The 23,221-nt window shown below is 28.4% G+C and overlaps 1 protein-coding gene across 1 annotated transcript in view; it reads right to left on the minus strand.

Moving 5' to 3' along the window:
* Nlg4 (Neuroligin 4) overlaps nt 1-23,221 on the minus strand; it is a 207,505-nt gene that overhangs the window by 27,764 nt on the left and 156,520 nt on the right. The window lies entirely within an intron of this gene.

Below are 23,221 nucleotides of genomic sequence, written 5' to 3' on the forward strand. Positions count from 1 at the left end.
GTTTGACTTGAAAAATAATTGAAAAATGGACTGGAATTCAAATTGAATTCAAATTTAATTTCCAACACTTGAAATTAAATTTTTGAGTGCTTATTGGGTATACATTGTATAACTTTACTTTTGATTTCATAAGATTTGAACCAATAACATTGTTTCCTTAAAATCTCATTGGTCATTTCTAAGGGCACGAAAACCAATCTTTTTAAAATTCTTCAAATAGTATTTGAGAATGATTGATCATCTTCAATGATGTTTGCAGAATTCCAAAGTCACTCATTTAATAAAGGAATTGTAGAATCTAACAAACAGAAAAATAAACACAGTGGGTCCGATTTCATATTGAACTGAAAATACAGTAAATATATAAACAACAGATCTGATTAAAATCTGTGGTAGGAGAAAATTATTGAGTGCGATCCAAACTCTAAAAAAATTTACTTTGTATTCAGCCTGATTAAATAACACAGTGCAACACGAAAAAAATAACCATATACGGACCCCACTACGTGATAAAAGACTCCATGTCTTCCAGTTTTGCCCAAAGTTATGCCCCCAAAGATTTGGGGCCTTGATGTAATTTTTGCAAAAAAGTGATCATTTTCTCAGGCTCATATCTAGCAAACAGGCAAAGTTGTAGCCCTTATAATAAAGAACAAAAATTGTTAACATATAAAATCAAAAAAACTACATCTTCAAGATCAAAATCGCAAAAAACTTTAAATAAATTCGAAATAAATTTAGAAATACATTTTTTTTAAAGCTGCCTAAAAATATGCTTTAGTTTATAATAATTTAATAGTTTTTGGACCAAAACACTTAATTCCTTCACAATTTTTGTTCAGTATGAGAAGACTGGAGATTGGTATCTTACTCACAGCCATATGCAATTAAAAAACATGGTTGTGGTGACCATAATCGAAGAGCGTCATATTATAACAGCAGCAAACCATAATATGATTGTGTCCAACACTGTTTTCATTCTATCTCAACCATAATATGGTTGTGTAAACCGAGATGGTTATAGCACAATCATATTATGGTTGAACCCAACATTATTATGATTCCAGTACATTATGAAAAGTAATAATCACAATATTATTACTTTTAAAACTATTAGATGCCATGGCCATATTATGGTTGTAGCCACATTACCATATTATGGAATATTTGTGATCAAGTCATGATTATAAATATAACAAGTAAGAAAGTATAATACCCTACACTAAGTAAAAGAGCAAAATCATTTTTCTTTTAAAATTTCAATAATTTATATTTATGAGTGATTTTCGGAAGTGGGCCTTATATGGGGTCTATGACCAATTATGGACCGATCACCATGAAATTAGGTCTTGTGATTTATGTCTATATGAAAGTTTACTATGTTGAATTTTGTGTGTATACCAACATTTTTAAGTGATTTAAGCACGTTAAAGTGATTTTCGGAAGCCGGTCTATATGGGAGCTATAACTAATTATGGACCGATCGTAACAAAATTTGGTGACATGAATTTTGTATATATAAAACTTATGTGGAAAGGAATTTGTGGAGATACATATATAAATTAAACATTTATGACCCATAAAGTCCAATTTCGGAAGGACATTTGTATGGAGGCTAGGTGAAATAATGGACCGATTTCAGCCAGTTTCAATAAGCTTCGTCCTTGGGCCGAAAAAATAATATGTACCAAATTTTATCGAAATATCTTTAAAATTGCGACCTGTACTCTACGCACAAGGTTTACATGGACAGCCAGCCGACCAGCCAGTCCAGACGGACGGACATCGTTTAATCGACTCCGAAAGTGATTCTAAGTCGATCGGTATACTTTAAGGTGGGTGTTAGACTAATATTTTTGGGCGTTACAAACATCTGCACAAACGCATTATACCCTCCCCACTATGGTGGTGTAGGGTATAATAAAGAATATTGAATTAAGTCCATAAGTATATCCAAAACTTAAAAAATTGATTTTAAAATGATGTTGAAATAAAAAATGTTCATTTAATAGATTTTTGAGTCTAGTCTGTAAATAACCCTTCTATTTCTCGCTTTCTCTTATTTAGAAAATATAAAATGATTTCAAAAGATCAATTTTGTTCAGCAAAAACAATTTATTTTAATTAAACATTTAAAATCTGACAGTTTTAACAGTAAAAGTTACCAAAATGAAAGTTTGGAAACAGCAGAATTTTATACTTACAAAAAAAAAACGCATGGATATTCATAAATACGAGTAGCATTAAATAAATTTCAATTGAATACACAGAGAACAAAAACGAGCATTTATACATAAAATTATTTGCCTAAAAATGCTTTATTAAACAAGTACTGACCTCGTCGCCGTCCGAATAATATTTGTTTCTAAAATTCGCTTAGAACAGAGTATCCAAGATTGGCTTTATTCGTTCTTGGCCTTAAAAGATGAGCAGTTCTTTTAGATCGGAATCCATATGGTGCCAGACATATGGGCAATTTCATATCATCGTATGGGACATTTGTACGCCTATAGAGTGGAATATATTTTGTACAAATAAGAGTAACTGAAAAATAATTTGGTCTTTATGTTCCATTCAGAGGGTACTATATTTTAAAATAATAAAATGTTTATTCGAAATAAGGGTATATCGTACGTGACATAAAACGGAACTCATTTTGAGGTACATGTAGAAATATGCGAAAATATTCGAATCGTGAGAGGCGTTATGTTTTCTTTTAATTTCTTACACTAAACGAAATATTTTTCCTTCACAATCCGTCATATTTAAATAAAAACAATCTTTGGATAATTTTATAATAAATAAAATTTAATATCGTACGTGACATACCGTACATGACAGATTTTTCTCTTATAATAAAACAATATATATTCTTTAAATATATATATGTATGTAAAAACTAAAAAAGTGAATAGAAAATATACATTCGGTTTCAATAAACAGTTTGACAATAGCAGAAAAACAATCGGAGTCAAATTCATTTCATACTACAAGCTAATTGGGAGCCTAGTTTTCGCCGCAATTTTAGCCTAAAACATACCTAAAATATTAAAAAATTAAATATAATCAGTTTAAACTATTATTTTTGTCTTTAAAATGTTGTAATATGATTTAAATACTTTCCCATAGTAACATTTTATTATTTTCTTCTATTCAAGTCATCTTGAAAAAAAGTTTCAAGGTTTTTGTGTTTTCAGTCGTGGTAGCGATTCTCGTGGAATTGCCCATATGGGAAAAAGTCATAGCTAATAATGGTCAATACTTTGAATAAATTTATATTGTACAAATCTTTTAAAATAACAGATAAAAATTTAAAAGAATCTCATGAAAATCCGCCCCATATTTGTAATAGTTTAAATTTCACAGGAAATATATAGCATACTTTAGGGATTTAACTAAATAGAGCATACTTTAAGGCTTTTGTTAAACAAGTTATATCTTTTCTGCAAGTGTATAACAGAATTTATGACAAAATATAATATTTAAAATACATAAAAACTAAAACCTTCTACTCAGCACAATTTGGCAAAAAAAAGTTTTACGCGTTATATCAATCTAGTTAAACAAACACAAGGAAACAAAATCACATATATAGACACATGAAAATACACATACATACATACATATAGATTATATAGATTATTTTTTTAGGATTATTATATGATATTTTTGGGAAAAAAATCAAAAAAAAAAAAATTGCAAAAACATAAATAAATAGTGGTAATACACACATACATATATTTAAAGTATATTATTTATGGTTTATTTGTTCAAATTTATTTTTTTTATTTAGATTTAGATTTTGATTCTCAATACTTCAAAATAAAAAATAAAATATAAAATAATAAAGTATTTATGATGAAATCATCAGTATTAAACAGGTTAGTTTAATGCTTCAATAATTGCATCAAATCAGCACACAGTCAGTCATACATTCATTCAGTCCGTCCTGCTGCCATTGAATTCAATATAAAGCTGATACTTGAAGTCTGTCATTCCAATAATACAAATAAATAATGAATGTAAAAAATCATAAAAATGTTGTTGGTTGCTAACATGTTGAGGCAATAATAATGTTGGCAAATAAAACCTAAATAATAAAATGCTCGTACATAAATACAAATAAATACTTGCAACAAAATATTGTATGTATCTTTATAATTTCGATTTTAACATTTAATGGCACTAAACACAAATGTAATGAAATCATAAAATAAAATGAAAATAATCATTTTGCAGCGAATTTTACGATTTTAGCTGACTCTCCTGACTCGGCCTCGGTTCTTTATCTGCGTTATAAGCCAGGAAATTAAATGAAATACTTAAAGTGAGAGAAAAAAACAAACATAAGGATTTCATTTAACAGCCAAGTTATGTTTTCTCTTATTTCATTTATTCTTATAATAAAATTGGAGTAGTAGTATACTGGAATGACATTGTATGTGTATTGGCCGGTTTTTTTTTATTACACGATTATAAACAGCAAATCTATGTAGTTTCTGCTACCAAAATCAATTGAGTTTTTACATTATTATAATTTGTTATTTAAGTAGTTTTTTTCTCCTTTTGCAATTCTATACTTACTCGTACTTAGTTCAATATTTGATTTTATTATTGCTGTAACTTTGGCATTACAATCATCAAGTGCTCGAGTTGCTTTTATGATGGAGGTACACTGGGATGAAAATATTATTGTATATAGAACATTACAGTTTTATTGTGTTATATGGAATCAAAACTATAAAAAATATTCTGCTGAACACAAAAAATTTAATTTTTTTATAAAGAACCCACTAAGTGATTTGTTTGCTATATCGATATTGTGATTTAGCGTTTTTTTCTGAATCCTTTCGATTTTTTAGAAAATGTTTTTTTTAGGAAATCTCCATTTATTTTAAATTTTCAACTTTTTGTTAAATAAGTAATTTTATCTGATAATTTTTATCTGTGAATATAAAAAATTTTAGATTTTTTAATTCAGTGTTTTTTTTTTAAATTTGAGTTTTCTGCTAAATATGTGAATTTCTCTAAAAATTAAAATTTTTAAAAAATATTTTGAAAGATCTGCGATGTATTTGAAATTTCTTGTTTTGACTATAATTTAAAATCTTAATTATTTTTTAAATTTTCAAAATTGAAATACTTCTTTCAGAAAATTTTAATTTTTATAAAATTGGAAATTTTTTTAAGAAATCTTCGTTTTTTAAAAATAAAATACTTTTCTTAATTGACGATTTTTGTAAAATATGGGATTTTTTTTTAAATTTGAAAAGTATTTAAAAATTTAATACTTTTTTTAATTAATGAATTTTGTAAAATTTTGAAGTTTTACAAAATTTTTATGTTAAATTTGCATTTTTTAAAATTCAATTTTTTTTATTTAATTAGCGATTTTTGTAAAATATTTTTTTTTAATATTGCCTTTTTTTCTAAAATTTAATACTTTTTTAATTAACGATTTTTGTAAAATTTAGTAGTTTTACAAAATTGTAAATTTGCAAAATTTTGATGTTTTTTTTGTTAAATTTGCATTTTTTAAAATTAAATTTTTTTTATTTAATTAGCGATTTTTGTCAAACATTTTCTTTTGATTTCGATTTTTTGAAAATTTGAAATTTGTTGTTTTTTTAAAATCGTGGATTTTTTTTCAATTCTCCAGTTTTGCAAAATTAAATTTTTTTTCTAATGTTCGTTTTTCTCCTGGAAAATTTGTTTTTTTTTTTGTTAAATTTGAGATTTTTATAAAATTGGAAATTTTTGAGAAATTTTTAAAACTTCAAAATTTATTATTTAATTTGCGATTTTTTAAATTTGCGTATTTTTTGTTATACAAGCGATTTTCTATGAAAATTGTGTGGTTATGTTGGCGTTTTTTCTAAAATCAATCCTTTAAGAAATTTTAGATTTTTTTAAAATTTGAAATTTATTTTGGCGACTTTGAAATGGTATTTTTTTTTTCAATTTTCTAGTTTTGCAAAATTTACATTTTTTCAAATATTTGTTTTGTCTATCAGAAAATTTGGATTTTTTTTGTTAAATTTGGATTATGATTCTCAATACTTTTAAAAAATAAAATAATAAAGTATTTATGATGAAATCATCAGTATTAAACAGGTTAGTTTGATGCTTCAATAATTGCATCAAATCAACACACAGTCATCTCAATCAGTCCGTCCTGCTGCCACTGAATTCAATAGCGATTTTATGTAAAAATTGTGTATTTGTGTGGTTATGTTGGCGTTTTTTCTAAAATCAATCCTTTAAGAAATTTTAGAATTTTTTAAAATTTTAAATTTACTTTTAAAATGGTATTTTTTTTCAATTTTCTTGTTTTGCAAAATTTAGCTTTTTTCAATTGTTTTTTTTTCTCTCTGAAAATTTTAATAAAAATTTTGAAAAAAAAGTGATTTTTTAATTTTTTATTTTATTTTTGTAAAATAGACGATTTTGCGGCGTTTTTTTTGAGAAAGCTGAGATTTTTTGAAAATTGCATATTTTTCGTAAATTTTCATTTATTTAGTTAAATGTGATTTTTTTAAATTAAATTTTATTATTTACGACTTTTTGTTATTTTAATATTGGTTTATTTCCTTTAAATAAACCGGATACTTTTGATTGCATATAAAAGCCGTTTATTAGTTTAAAAATTGTAACAACTCTTTATTTATTAAAAACTAGTTGACCACCCCGGCTTCGTCCGGTAGCATTTACTAATGTTAGTTCTTCAAGTTTCTCCAACCCATATACAGCTGCCTGTTCTTATTTATTTGCAAATAAAATATCTAAATTTGTACTGCATACTTTAGGGAGCTTTTTATTACAGTTCACTGGATTCAAAAAAATTTCTGACTTTTACCCTGAATTTTTCAATTTTTTTCCTGAAAATTTCGAATCGAATAAAAAAAATCAGCCAAATTGCCCCAGCCGTTCTCACGTGATGCCATTATATACATGGACCATTTAATTTGTATATATGTATATAGATGTACAACAACCACAGAATTAAATAGTCACTCAGTGTTTTTTTATACACGTTTATAAATTCGCAGAAATACAGACACACTTTATAATGTACACGAATTCACTTGAAAATACAACATACTTTAAGGCACTCAGTTGATGTTTATTCGAATAGCGTCTCTGATAAACTCACTCACGACTGCAACCTCTGCCACTATTTATAACACTGCCATATGCACTCTAGATTGTTCTTTAACTGTCAAAGCTAGCAAACATTCAGTGTTGCCATACTTAGGATCAATGATCAACTCAAAGCTTTTATTTAATGTTAATAATGCCCACAGATATGTTACAGTTGGAGAGGCACTGCTTTCTAATAGCATTATGAAACTTTAAATCAGCCGTTAAAATCGTTATATTTGAATTCAAGTACAACTTCTTAACAATATGGATATCTAATAATAGACATTATCTAATAATAGAATAGACAACGATATATATAGGGCTATAGTAAGTTGGACCTACAATAGGTCAAAATCGGGAACAAATATTTTGTAATCCGAATTTTTTTTCAACAAAAATTTTTTTTCTCTTAAATTAAAAAACAATTTCGAAAAAAATTGTTTTTTTTTTTTAAATTAAGAAAAACTTTTTTTTGTTTTAAATTTTGTTTACCTAAAAATATTTAAAATTTGTATTTTAAAGTATAATTTAGCCGCTTTTTATGCCATAAACGATATTTTTCCTTTTTTTCTTTCAGCTACTTGCTTTGGGTTTTTGCTAATTTGAATAGCTTTACAGATGTTTCGAAATGTCATGAGACTTTAGTAGATTTTTTTTAATTTTATCCCAGGTATCACATTGGTTTTACGCGAACGGGACATATTTTGAAAAATAAAACAAAATATTTATCTATGTGGTAACTCTTTTTAGTTAAATCCACTAAATTTTAAGTTGAGTTAAAATTTTCAGCCAATTAATTAGAACGTTTGCAGAGTACAGACAACTAACTATGATTTAGGTACTAGAACGTGACTTTGGAACTTCAACAAAATTTAATTAAAAAATTTGTTTTGTAAAATAATAGTTTTTTGTGAGATAGTTGTTTTTTTAAATAAGCTATCAACATTTTTTTGTCTATTATTTGAATTAATGGCTGTATTGAAATTTGCGATTATATTTTTGGTTAATTTAGCAATATTTGATAAAATTAATGAATTCTTAAACAACTCAGCAATTACTCGTATATGTCCAACACAGTAGCATACTTTAAGGCGGTACTAAAAATTTTAAGTACTTAATCCTTAGCTTGAGAACTACTAAGCTGTAAGAGAAAAATTAATGATTATATATTCAAATAGTAATTTTAACAAGTATAAGGTTAATTAGAGTTTCCTTTATACACAATCTTAATAATTTGCGAATATATTTATTATTAATAACAATTTTTTGAAGTGTATAAAAACTAATTTGCCATCAATGTTTTCAATACAATTGAATTGTAAGAAATTTTTGTGCCTAGGTTGTGTGTGTATTTTACTGTTCTCTTTCTCTCTGCTTATTATTGCAGGGCAAATATTTATTTTAATTTAAGTTGATGGTAAGGCATTGGTGATGACTGACGGGCAGATGGGCAGGTTGAGTCGATAATAAAATTTGTTATAATTTCGTACTATTCCCTTGATTTTTCTTAAACAACACACTGGCAATGATGAAATAATAGTAAAAGCATCATCATCATCATCGTCGTCAGGGTCTTTGTTACAGACCTGTCATCCAGTGTCTTCATCTTCATCGTCATAGTCAAACTGCAAATTATTGTAGCCTTAATAATTTGCCATGACAAGTGGTTGGCTTGGATTTATGTTTTTTTTTTAGGTTTTTTCTTTATTTGCATTGTCCTGGCCGTTCTGTCTTGATTTGAGTTGAGTTGCCTTTGGTGAATAAATGTGTGATACAACACGTAATAAAATACATTTTAATTTGATTATTATTTTATTTTCTGAATGATTTTCCCCATTCATTCATTCTAGAGAGTTTCTGTCTGCTTTTTGTAAGCATAAATACAACAAAATGTAGTGCAGCTTTTTAGGCGTGACTAAATATCAAATGTAGTTAATTTCTATTCTATTATTTTCTTTTATTCTATGCCACTTAAATATTTTAAAGAATTTTTTTTCTTGCTTAATTCATAATTTATTTTAAGAAAGTATTGTTTAGTTTGTTTTTCGGCGCCTTTGGTAGTTTTTCGAGTGGTTAGTGTTTCAAATCATACAATTTGTGAATTTCTGTGCACAAGTGTGTATAATTTTTGCGCAAATATGTATGAGCTAAGCTTACACAGTCTTCATACACTGATTTATTATTATATTTCATGTATTTTCTTTTCTTTTTCTTCACTTTCTTAGTTTTTTCTTGCATTTTTTTGTTGCTCGAAAATTTTATAGTGAATAGATGCTCTTATAACAACATCGTTAGTTTTCAACAAGAATTTCTCAAGAACTATCAAAGCAGCAATAGTTGCTGAAGATGTTTAAAGCTACCAAAAAAAATACAAAAAATAATATTTGTACATAAATTATTGGAGTGTTATTATAAGCAGCAATTGTATATATATATTTTTTTCCATTACAATTTGAAAAACACTTTATGTATTACTGTGTAGTTAATGATCAAAATCAAAAATGTACATACGAAATATAATAAAAATAACTACTTTACCATTATCATCAGAGTAATATGTGCATAATTATTGAAAAGATTTTCGTAATCATTCAGTTTCAAAAGTTTTCGAATTACATACTAGCAAATACAAGTTTGTACATGTACTCAAGGTCAGCTTCAGCTAAAGAAATATTCTTAGAATTTATTAGGAAACTTGCACACTTAAATGAAATTTTGCAATTGTATTTGTTCATGTTCATCTTTTTAGATGAGTGGTAAGATTATAATCAGTTTGTCATTCCGTTTGTAATTTTTAAATTTTTCATTTGCGACCCCTTAAAATATATATATTCTGGATCGTTATAGATAGCGAAGTCGATATAGCCATGTCCGTCTGTATGTTGAAATCAATTTTCCGTAGCCCCAAATAACTGACATACATGATTCTTTAATCAATATATCCGCTATAGACCTGATTCGGTTGCTATTTAAAATCGGTCCACAAATTGCTGAGATACAAGGAAAAAACCAGAACAACCTCGATTAATGGCCTTTTTTTGATCTATATCTGGATTACTAAGTCATTAATATAGACAATATTCATATTGTTACGCAATTGTACTTGAATTCAAATATAACGATTTTGGGGGCTGATTTAAAAGTAGCATAATGCTTTCAAATAACAGTGCTGTAATAGCAAACTGTAACTAATCTGTGAGCATTATCAAATAAAAGCTTTCAGTTGACCATTGATCGTAGGTTGGCAGCGCTGTTTGCTGCGACCGTATATTCGAATTCGAATATTCAGTTAAAGAACATTGTAGAAATAGAGCTTTCTAGATGGTAATGCAGTGTTATAAATAGTGGCAGAGGTTGCAGTCGTCAGTGAGTTTATCAGAGACGCTATTTGAATAAACATCAACTGAGTGCTGTGTTTTTCAAGTGAATTCTTGTACATTATAAAGTGTGTCTGTATTTCTGAGAATTTATAAACGTGTATAAAATAAAACATTGAGTGACTATTTAATTCCGTTGTTGTACATTTTAAATAAAAAAAGAGTTGTTACAATTTTCAAACTACTAAACGGCTTTTATTTGCAATCAAAAGTATCCGGTTTATTTAAAGGAAATAAACCAAACGTTTTGAAAAGGTTAAAACGTAACAATATCTAATGATAGATATTTCAAAGAACTTTTCCACGACGCAAGTTGGACCTACAATGGGTCAAAATCGGGAAAAATATTTTTTAAGCCGAATTTATTTTTCACAAAAAATTTTTTTCTCATACATTTTTTTCACTAATAAATTAAAAAAATTTAAAAATTAAAAAACAAAAAATATTACAATTTTGATTTGTGGCCTATTTTTTATCTATATCTGGATAACAAGTCATTAATACAGACAATATGGATATCTAATGAGAGATATTTCAAAGTCCTTTGCAACGACGTAGATAAGGCATGCATGTTGGACCTACGATGGGTCAAAATCGGGAAAAATATTTTTTAACCCGAATTTATTTTGCACCAAAAATTTTTTTGCCATACATTTTTTCCACTAATTAAAAAAAAAATTAAAGAATTTTAAAAAAAAAATTTTGAAAAAAAAAATTTTTAATTTTTTTTAAAAAAAACTATTTTGAAAAAAATAGTACAATTTGGATTTTTGGTCTATTTTTGATTTATATCTGGATTCCTAAGTCATTTATATAGACATCTAATGATAGATATTTCAAAGTCCTTTGCAACGACGTATATTAGGCCATAGCAAGTTGGACCTGTAATGGGTCAAAATCGGGAAAATATTTTTTAACCCGAATATATTTTTCAACTAAAAATTTTTTCGTCATAAATTTTTTTCACAAATGAATTAACAATTTTTTTTAAAAAAACTATTTTGTGAAAAAAAATTTTATAATTTTTTTTTAAAAAAAACTATGTATTTTGAAAATTTTTTTTTATTTTTTTAAAAAATTTAAAAAAACTATTTTGGAAATTTTTTTTTTAATTTTGTAAGATTCGCTACAGCCGAATATAGTTGTCTCTCTTACATATTTTAATTTTATTTTTGTATATTTTTTTATCATCTTGTTCATCATTTTTCATCTCGTAAAAGTGGGCTTTTTTTATTTATTTCATAAAATAAGGAATTTATACAGCTTTCTATTGATGATGTTTATTTTGCTTTATTTCATTCTTGTTTTTTGTTGCTGCTTATTCAATATTAATCTAAAGAAAAATTACTTAATTTTGTTAAATTACTGTTTATATTGTATTTAATACAAACACAATATTGCTCCAATACACACACACACAAAAGAGAGAAAAAAAATACGAAAAAACAGAGAGAAAAAAGCATTTACAGACACAATCATTCATTCATTGTTTCATTGCTTCCAGCCCAATTGAGATTGTGTAAGTGATATGAACAGGATTTTTTTTTTTGGAATGAAATCCATGGAACAGTGGTTCATACTAGAAATCACAAAATAAATAAGGTCTCTTGACTTCAATTCGTATGAAGTAAAACTTTTTCAGCTGACCTTGGCGATGTTTGTCTTCCGCGTCAAAATCACCACTTCTGAACCGAACAAACCAGCTTTCGTACGTTAAAACCGATGAAATACATTCAGCGTAAGCTTTGGTGAACAATCGGTGTTCTGCACTTTTTTCAAATTAAAGAAGTATAGCAAAATTTTTTTCATATGATACAAAATTTTCGAAGCAAAAAGAAAAATTGTTGTTTGCACTATAATGTTCAATAACATAGTGCAACACGAAATATAACCATATACGGATAACACTACGTGATAAAGACCAGTTTTGCCCAAAGTCATGCACTTTTGTCATTTTTGCAAAAAAATTATAATTTTCCCAGGCTCATATCTTGTAAACGGTTTAGCTTTACTCTCTGAGGCAAAGTTGTAGCCCTTGTAAACACATAAAATTAAAAAACTTTACATTCTAGATCAAAATCGCAAAAAACTTAAAAAAATTAGATTTTTTTTACTTTTTTTCCCCTGCTCAGGTTTATAGGTAGCAAACCGTTCAAAATTCAAGGAAACAATCAACTACAAAAATTTACCAAAGTTCCTGTTGAGTTTGACAACAATCTTCATGGAGTAATGCCCCCAATTCTTGAACTTTTTTGACTGGCCTGGGCGATCTTTGTCATCCGTTTTAAAATCACCACTTCTGAACCGCACAAACCATTTCTCGCACATTGAAACCGATGAAACACATTCACCATAAGCTTTGGCAAGCAATTGGTGTACTTCAGCCGCACTTTATTCAAATTAAAAAAGTAAAGCAAAACTTCCCGCATATGACGCTTTGTTGATACAAAATTCTACATTTTCGAAGCAAAAACAACTAATTAATACAAAAAAATAATAGAGACCAAATGTAACTCGATAAATGGTAAATTTTTCTTTTTATTTTGATTATGTTCCAATGTCGCGTTCTTGTAGCTAAATCATCGTTTGTTATCACTACTACCCGTTTGTTCTAATCAAGAAGCTGAGCATTTTAATTCAAATCAAAATAGTTACTGCATATTCACACTAAACATTTCATTTCGATTTTAAACAAATGTCGCATGCGCTATGGTTAGAGTAGCAGTATTTCAAAACAATTCTTTTTATTATTTTAACAAGTTTGGTTAGGTGGATCAAAGTCACAAAAACCCTTAAAAAAATCGATTGTTTACATTTTTTCCCTGTTCAGGTTCATAGGTAGCAAACCGTTCAAAATTCAGGGAAACAATCAACTACAAAAATGTACCTAGGATCTCAATAAACAACTTTTTAGAACATAGGAACTTCCTAGGAATGATTCTTAACACCGTTTAGGTAGCTCAATATAAGTTTGTAAGAAAAAACTAAAGGAATTAAGTGATTTGGGCCAAAAACTATCAAATTAAGTGATTTGGGCCAAAAACTATCAAATTATTATAAACTAAAGCATACTTTTAGGCAGCTTTAAAAAAATGTATTTCGAATTGTTTAAAGTTTTTTGCGACTTTGTTAATTTCGTTATAAATAAAAAAGTGAATGTAATTACTTGAAATAATGCTTATTACAAACGTGACGGTTAATATGTCGCATACTAAATCATACCAATGCCCCTAATTTCAATAAATAGATTCTATCAGTGCATACTTTACTATGGAGTCAAAATATTTCGTAATTTTTACTCGTATATGTTATTTTGAAATTAATGTCAAGTTTCCTGTGAGGTAAAGTCTGCTAGGTTCTTATTCTGTAGATATATTACGGTCATAAAGGTTGTAGTACAAAATGAATGCAAATCACAACTATTAATAAACGTTCCAATTCGAAGATTTTCCATATTTCTACATGCAGTCGAAAACGAGTTCTTTTTTTGTCGCGTTCTTGTCATGTATGTTAGAAATAATATATTAGAAATAACAAAAATACAAAGTCTACCTTTAACTAAAAACATAATGCTACTAAAATGTTAACGAAAATTGAAAACAAGAAAAATAATGTCGCATTCTTGACGGTCATTGTGGTAATGACCTGTGATGTGATTGCCGAAAATCAAATGCATCCACGTTCAAGTTATACAGTATGGTGCGGATTTTTGACTGGAGCTATCATAATTCTTCGAAAATGAGGCGGGTAAGTAATAACTGTTTCTGGTTATCGATATAGTAACATGATATCAGTGGACTTTCACTTAATTTCTAATTATTCATTAGATAGAGCAAACATTTTTTTAACACTTTGCGGTTGGGTGGTTAGTTTACTAACCACATTTTCTATAGTCTTTAAAACAGAGTTTATTGTCAGCTATTGCAATTTTGCTAAACAATTATATTTTTTGAAGTCATCGTTTATGATTTTTTTGAAAAACTTTGCCGTCAGGGTGCTCTGGTTAGATAAAAATATTAATTTGAAAATATTGTAAAAATCTGTTTTTTTAAGAGACTTTCACGCATTCAATAAAGAAAGCACAGAGTGCTTATTGTTCATCGAGTTCAGTATTAATTAGATATTTCGGTTGTTTGGTCAGAAAATTTAATAAAAAATATTCGATATCGAAACAAAAATTTTTATCATAATTATTTTCAATGTCAACGGCCACTGTAGTTAGTAAACTAACCACTTCACTCCACAGAAAAACCTTAGAATGGGCTGGTTTTTTCATGTTTTGATTAATTTTTTCTTACTTTTTATAATAAACTAGCCTTGATTAAAGTAAAAATACAATTGTTTTGATTTTAAACTTATACACAAAAAAGCTTGGCTGTTAATTAAATGACAATTTTGTTTTAGAATAAAGTTTTTCTAAAGATACATTTGAAATGTATTATAACTATTTTTAAGCATAAAATAAACATATGGTTTCAACTTAGATGGAGTCATCTGCCTTACAGCTATTGAAATAATTCAGTTACTTCACGAGACATTTCTTGCTCGTGTGCTTTCACACAATTGGATTTCTTTTTATGGGATTATTTGAAGTCAAATTTTTAGTCAAACATGTCCACAACCATAATTTCCTTAAAGAAGGAAATTCAATGTTTTATCAATAAAATATATCGTCATTTATGCAAAATGTCTAGGAAAAACTTAAATATTAAAACATTCAAATGTACACGATTTTTACGTTGTTCAAACCACTATGCATTATTGTTGAATTTAAGACTTAACAGTTCATTGCACAATATTTTTAACCAAAAGTCAGTTTTTCTTGATTATTTCGCAATTTTTGTGTTGCTGCCTTTGGTTGCTGTTGTTCTGCTGGTAGGAATTTTTTATTTTTGTTTTATTTTCGTTTGAGTATAAATGCTGCTTTATGTATTTTAACATGCTTTCTTATGATTCCGACACATGTACCAACACAATCTCATGATCGCGCACACACACATACACAAACATAAATACAACCAAACACTTGTATTCATATACATACTACACATTCATAATTTGAACAACAGTCAGTCAGTCAGTCACTCAGTCCTTCCGTCAAGCCACCACACATACTCTCTCTCACACACATCATGGAGATTTATATTTATTTTCTCAAAATCAAGTCCATTGAACCTAACGATGCAGAAATGTTGTTTTTGTTGTTGATTTTCTTAGTTGTCGTAACAAAATCATAGTCCTTTTTACTATCACCACCGTCACCAACTAAAAGCCAGCCAGCCCAGTCAGCCAACCAACATTATTGTCGTCGTCATCATCGTCTGTTTTGACTTAAATTTTTGTCGTAGCTTTAAGAGGATAAAAAATCAGCCTGTAACAGTTTTTTCTTTCTACTTTTATGGTTTTATTTTTTTTCAAAACACACTCATACTTTAAGTATCTAGAAATTTCTATAAATATATGTATATACGTATGTCTGCCTGTTCCTTAGTTTCTAACGTTATGTTGTCGTTGTGCTTGTTTGCAGGAAATAGTTTGGCATAACGAAGAAAAAGGCATTCGAAGCTTTCAAAACCATTGTCCTTAATCCATACAATATTAGTTCAATTTCAATTTTCTCGCGTTATTTTTGCTTTCCTTTATTTTTTTTTCTTCTTCGTGTTGCTCATATTTTTAGTGCTCTAAGGAAATGTATGCTTTTAAGGCAGAGTTTTAAAGGAGTGTATTAAGCAGACTTCATTGAATAAGTAATTTATCAGTGTCTGACATGACGATACCGAAATACGCACCAAAAAGTGATATTTTCCACTGTCCAGAACGCGACATTCCTGCTCCTTTAAAAAATAATGAAATCTTAAAATGTTTGTTTTCTTCTTTCTATTTTTAGCACTATGTTTGTTTATTCTAATATATTAGCAAAAAACCTGGGTTCAAGAACGCGACAAAAACTAAAAATCGCTTTAGAATTAGATTTTCTTAAACAAAAGTACAATAATGTAGCTTTCTGTTAATACTTGTCATGTTGAAATGATTGCATATGTTTTTTTCACATTTGTTAGTATGATTTATAACGTGACATAATTTCCCGTCTCATTTGCAATAAAGATTAGTTAAGAAATATATTTATTATTTATTGGTTCGACATACTTTTTTTATTAGCAATAAACTTGGGATCAAGAACGTGACTAAAAATAGAACTCGTTTTCGGCTTCATTTATTCAAACCTCTTTATCAAAAGAAAAATGTGTGCAAAATTTCATGATATTATTTGCAATATATTTAAAGAAAATAGCAAAACATTTTCGAAAACTATCAACTATTTTAGAAACTGTATCACTTTTGGTCCATACCTCTGGTTCTACTTGACCGAGGTAGGACAGACATCACCTAAGAATTTTATAAGGACCCACTATAGATAGACTTTTTGGTTGTAAGACCAATATGTTACAAACGGAATAACAAACTCAATAGAACTTGGATTTTGGATGGATTTAGCATGCGACATTTATAACGTCAAATATAATAAGGATGAGTTCAAGTAATTCTAACAAAAGCATCGTATTCATTCTTTATTTTTTCAACAAACTTTTTATATAGTATTTCAATAACACTGTGTGTAATTTTTTAAGTCGAAATATAACCATATATGGACACCACTATGTGATAAAAGACCAACAAAAAAAAGACCAGTTTGCCCCAAAGTCAAGCACTTTTTATGTATGGGCCCCCAAAATTTGGGGACTCGGTGTCATTTTTGCAAAAAAGTTTTCATCTTCTCAGGCTCATATCTTGCAAACAGTGTGGAATTTTCATTTACTCCCTGAAGCAAAGTTGTAGCCCTTGTCCTAATTTAACATATAAAATCAAAAAAACTTCATCTTCAAGATCAAAATCGCAAAAAACTTTAAAAAATTCGAAGTAAATTAGTTTAAAGCTGCCTAAAAGTATGCTTTAGTTTATAATAATTTAATAGTTTATGGCCCAAAACACTTAATTCCTTTTGTTTTTTCTTACTGACTTATATTGACCTACCTAAAAGGTGTTAATAATCATTCCTAGGAAGTTCCTATGTTCTAAAAAGCTGTTTATTGAGATCATAGGTAAATTTTTGTAGATGATTCATTCCTTGAATTTTGAACGGTTTGCTACCTAAGGACCTGAACAGGGAAAAACGTAAACAATCGATTATTTTTAAGGTTTTTTCGCGACTTTGATCCACCTAACCAAACATGTTAAAATAATAAATAGAATTGTTTTGGAATACTGCTACTCTAACCATAGCGCATGCGACATTTGTTTAAAATCGAAATGAAATGTTTAGTGTGAATATGCAATAACTATTTTAATTTGAATTAAAATGCTCAGCTTCTTGATTAGAACAAACGGGTAGTAGTGATAACAAACCTTGATTTAGCTACACGAACGCGACATTAGAACATAATCAAAATAAAAAGAAAAATTTACCATTTATCTAGTTTCGTTTGGTCTCTATTATTTTTTTTTGTATTAATTACTTGCTTTTGCTTCGAAAATGTCGAATTTTGTATCAACAAAGCGTCATATGCGGGAAGTTTTGCTTTACTTTTTTAATTTGAATAAAGTGCTGCTGAAGTACACTAATTGCTCGCCAAAGCTTATGGTGAATGTGTTTCATCGGTTTCAATGTGCGAGAGATGGTTTGTGCGGTTCAGAAGTGGTGATTTTGACACGGAAGACAAAGATCCCCCAGGCCAGTCAAAAAAGTTCAAGAATTGGAGGATTTACTCCATGAAGATTGTTGTCAAACTCAACAAGAGCTTGCATAATCATTGGCAGATATATTAAAACTATTTAGAAAGAAGTGGTTGGGAAGTTTTGGTCCAACCACCTTATATAGTCCAGACCTTGGTCCGTTCTATTAATATTTGTTTCAATCGATGCAGAACGCTCTCTCGCTCTCTCTCACTTCAGAACAGGGTATCCGAAATTGACCTGATTCGTTTTTGAAAATATGTTTATATAAGAACGGAAGAGAACACTTTCAAAGACTTACTAAGCGACTTTGAAAGTGGAAAGCTGTAGAGAAATTAAGTGAGAGAGTGTTCGCTTTAGAGAGCTGCTTGAAATTTGCAATTTTTGTCCACAATGTGGTATTGATGTTTGACATTTGAAAGGCTTGTTTTTGGACGAGTTTACCATCTCCAAACGATTCGATCTTCTTGAATTTTTAACTTACTCTCTTCACAGTTGATTAAGTTAAACCAATATTCCAATCATATTTTTCCCAAATGTGACACAATTGGCATTCCAAACTCCTTGAAACTATTGCTAAACCTTGTAAATCCATCTTCAGTGCTGATTTTGGGTAAAAAATTATTTTTTTTTTCAATGAAAATGTTAAATCAATAAATTCTTTAACATTAATGCCACCTTATACAAAATGTTCGTATGAGTGGTTTTCAATAATTTTTTTATCTTTTCCAAATTCTTTTCGTTTTTTTATTTTTTTGTTGTAGTTGGTGATGGGGAAAAAAGGGTAGAAAATGTAATATTAAATAGTGGTTGCATAGAGAAAGAAGCTCAAAAGCGGAAATTTGTTTATTTAATAGAAAATCAACATAATGAAACTTTTGAAAATTTATGGCTTTTCAAAGTCTTGGCTGTATGTAAGCATGAGCGTTTTCTTTATTTTTTGCCAATCGTTTTAATGTAGATTGAAATGTAAAACTAGATACTGGAAAATAGTTTACTTTGGTATTTATTTCTTATATAATTTTTATACTCTTAATGGGGGATATATTGATTTTGTCATTCCGTTTGTAACATATCGAAATATTTGTTGCAGACCCACATTAGTATAGATATTTGGGGTTTTAATAAGATTCTAAGGCGAAATAGCAATGTCCGCCCATCTGTCTGTCTGTTGAAAACACGAAAATGACCAAAAGAAAGCAGCTAGCTGACTGAAATTTTCCACAAATCCTTTTTGTTGATAAGGTTTGTTTGATATTGAAAATGGGCTATAAGAAATTAATCAGTCTATAAAATTCTGTGCAGTTCGGACCATAAGTGATTCAAGTCCAAAAATACATATTGATGGTGGGTATATAAGATTCGACTTGGTCTTATTTAACACTATTATTTGTTTTCTTTTGTATTTTATCATCTGCTTAAGATGGAGGAATCGTGTATGCATGCAAATTTCATCATTTTATTTACCAGCCATTGCCAAAGACCTACATTATCACACGTTTTGATTTGTTCTGCTGCTGCTGCTGTAACTGCTTTTGTTTTTCGTTCTCTTCAGTTTTTTCTGTATTATTTTTTTCTTCTAGTTGTTTGCAATTTTCGTTGTTAAGGACATAAAAGGCCACTTTTTCTAGCAAAAGATTTCTTTTTTTATTTTCTGGTTTTTTCTTCCACTTTTTGGTTGTCAATTGCTGTATGTTGTCGTCATTGCTGCTGCTGTTGACTCTAGTTTGTTGTATCTGCATATGCCCTTTTACAATGCAAGAGCTGCTGTTCCAGGGTCTCAAGTCTGGCTAAAACAGAAAATACACTCGAAAGTTTAACTTAATTTAATAAATTGTGTTCAAGTTCTGTGGAAATAACCTTGAAATTAACCTATATCTTTGGCTGTAATATTTTTGTTGGTTGGTTGCTGTGTTACTCCATCATTATTCCATTTTCTTTATGCTTCTTCCTTTTCAGGTTCAAAGTGTTTTGCTTGTAATTTCATTATATCCGGTAGAAGTGTATGAAGTTGAAGAACAAAAAAAATAAAAAGAATCCACTTCTTTTGTTCATCATTCAATGTACATTCTACAGCATTCTTACTCGTACCGACAGCGTTCATTTATTTTTCTGCATTTTCCATTTTCTTTTTTTTTTTCTTGTGTTCTGGTTTCGTTATAAAAATGTGCGTTTTTTTCCTCAAGTTGTAAAAATTTTCTTTAGAAAAACACCAACTTTCATCAAGTAAAATGAGTGTGTGTGTGTTGTTATTTTTGGAGACAATTTTTTTTGTTTGTTTGTAGTGTAGGGAGTCTTTTTTTATCTTTAAGTGTGTTTTTTTTGTGGAAATATATTCTTATTTTTTGAATTAAGTAGAAAAATAGAAGCCATTTACTTAACTTCCGTTTCTGTTGTGTTTTTTTTTCTCATTTGCTCATTCGTCTCTTGTCGCTTTTAACTATTGTCTGTTTTAATCATTTTATTATTATCATCCTCTTTTTTTTTAGCCATTGTTGTGTTTTTTATAGTAATTTTTTTTATTTTTTAATTTTTTCTTACAAATTTTTGAAAAGAACTACTTTGTAGTGCATTGTAATGTTGTGAAGTTTAAAAAAGTTTGAACACTAAAGAAAAGTATTGTAAAAAAAAGAAACAGCTTGAAATTTAATGGAACTACAATGATTTTTGTTGACCCTGTGTAAAGTTGAGAGAAATGTAAAAGAAACATTTTAGCAAACACTTCTGAAAATTAAACAGTCTGTTTTTATACCTGATTGGCTGCAGATTCTCAAAATTATCCATATAAATGGAATCCCAAAGTCATGCACTTTTTTTTATGGGCCACCAAAGATTTGGAGCCTCGGTTTCATTTTTGCAAAAAAGTGATAATTTTCTCAGGTTTATATATTTTGAAACATTTCTGAATTTTGATTTAATCTCGGAGGCAAAGTTGTAGCCCTTGTCATAAAGAACAAAAATTGTGAACATATAAAATCAAAAAATCTTCATCTTCAATATCAAAATCGCAAAAAACTTAAAAAATCGATTTTTTAGCTTTTTTCCCCTGTTCAGGTCCATAGGTAGCAAACCGTTCAAAATTCAAGGGAACAATCAACTACAGAAATGTATCTAAGATCACAATAAACAACTTTCTAGAACATATGATCTGCCTAGGAATGATTTTTAACACCGTTTAGGTAGGTCAATATAAGTTAGCAAGAAAAAACTAAAAAAATATTATAAACTAAAGCATACTTTTAGGTAGCTTTAAAAAAATCTTTAAAATCGTTTATCACATCACCGGACATCACCGTTATTTTTTCGTGTTGCACTGTGTTATGCTAATGAAAAAGAGAAGTTTGAGCCTTATATCGGCCAATAAGACTAAGGAAAACGAGCAGAAGCGCATTACCATTGGGCTTAGCGGCAATAAAAAATATGACGAACGAATAAATGATAATTACTTGAACTAACTCTTATTACAAACGCAACGGGAAATATGTCGCGTGCTAAATCATAATATAAATAAAACTAATGAAAATATTGCAGTATTACAAATATTAACCAAAAGCCACGTTATTCTGCTTTAGTTTAAAAAAATGGCTGAACTCGTTTAAAAAATAACTCACGTGCTAAATCTAAATATTTCAACATGACTGTGGATAGAAAGCCACATTATTCTACTACAGTTTAAAAATCACTTTTTGCATTTTTATACTCATCACGAAAAATTCATCGTAGACCCACAAAAGTATATATTTTGTGGGTCCTTATAAAATTCTAAGACGATTAAGTTATGTCTGTCCGTCTGTCAGTAGGTATGTCTGATGAAGGCTCGATAGAGCCTACAGTTAAGGATTGCAGTGTGCCTCAAATATTCATTGTTGTTGAGAAATGTTAGCACCAACATTTGAAACATCATCCAATAAAGTTGATATTTTCTTCAAAATATGTTTGCAATTTTCTTTAAATATATTGCAGATAATGCATTGAAATTTTGCAAACGTTATTCCTATTATAAACGAACAATTTTTGTTTAAAATTGTAAGTATCGGCCCATGATTTCTCATAGCATCCATATAAATTTATTCCCGAAATATTGAAAATGGACAAAATCTGATACAAACAAGTAAGAGAGCTTTATTCTGCTGAGCCGAATCTTATATACCCTTCAGCAAATTATATTTTAAAATAAAAATTTTAAATATTTTTAGGTAAATAAGATTTAAAATTTTTAATTTTTTTTTTATTTATTAGTGGAAAAAATGTATGACAAACAATTTTTTTTTTGTTGAAAAAAATTTTTGTTAAAAAATATTTTTCCCGATTTTGACCTATTGTAGGTCCATCTTACCATGGCCTTAAAGGACTTTTAAATATCTATCATTAGATATCCATATTGTCTATATTAATGACTTAGTAATCCAGATATAGATAGAAAAATAGGTCAAAATCGAGGTTGTCCTGGTTTTTTTCATATTCAGTGATGGACAATACAATAGAATTACTACATATGAATTCGATTAAAGCGGTAAAACTACAAAATTTGATTTCAAAATTTAAAATTTGTCATTACATATTATTGCTCATAACTAGGGGGCGGATTTTCATGCATTTATTATTGGAAAATATGCGCCTAAAATATGCTTCAAAAAAATCAAAATGTGACCTAAAAATTTAAAAAATATGCACTTATATTTTTGTGCAGAAACATAAAATAATTAAGTATGGAATTCGAAATGTCCAAAAAATACACAACACTGTTGCCAGCAGTTAGAACTCTTTAAATTATACCAGGAATTAAACTATTAAAGTTCTAAAACTATTTTTAAAATAATTTTTCTTCTGAAAAAACTATGGACGATATATTAATTGTAACATCTTGGTATGAATACTTGTTTAAAGCCATAATCTTTAGAGCTTCTCTATTGTGACTTTCCGTTTAAAATCATCAATATTTTTATCGTGCTGTAAAGTAGCATCCAACC

The sequence above is a fragment of the Calliphora vicina genome, chromosome 1 (genome assembly GCF_958450345.1).
Source record: "Calliphora vicina chromosome 1, idCalVici1.1, whole genome shotgun sequence".
NCBI lineage: Eukaryota > Metazoa > Arthropoda > Insecta > Diptera > Calliphoridae > Calliphora > Calliphora vicina.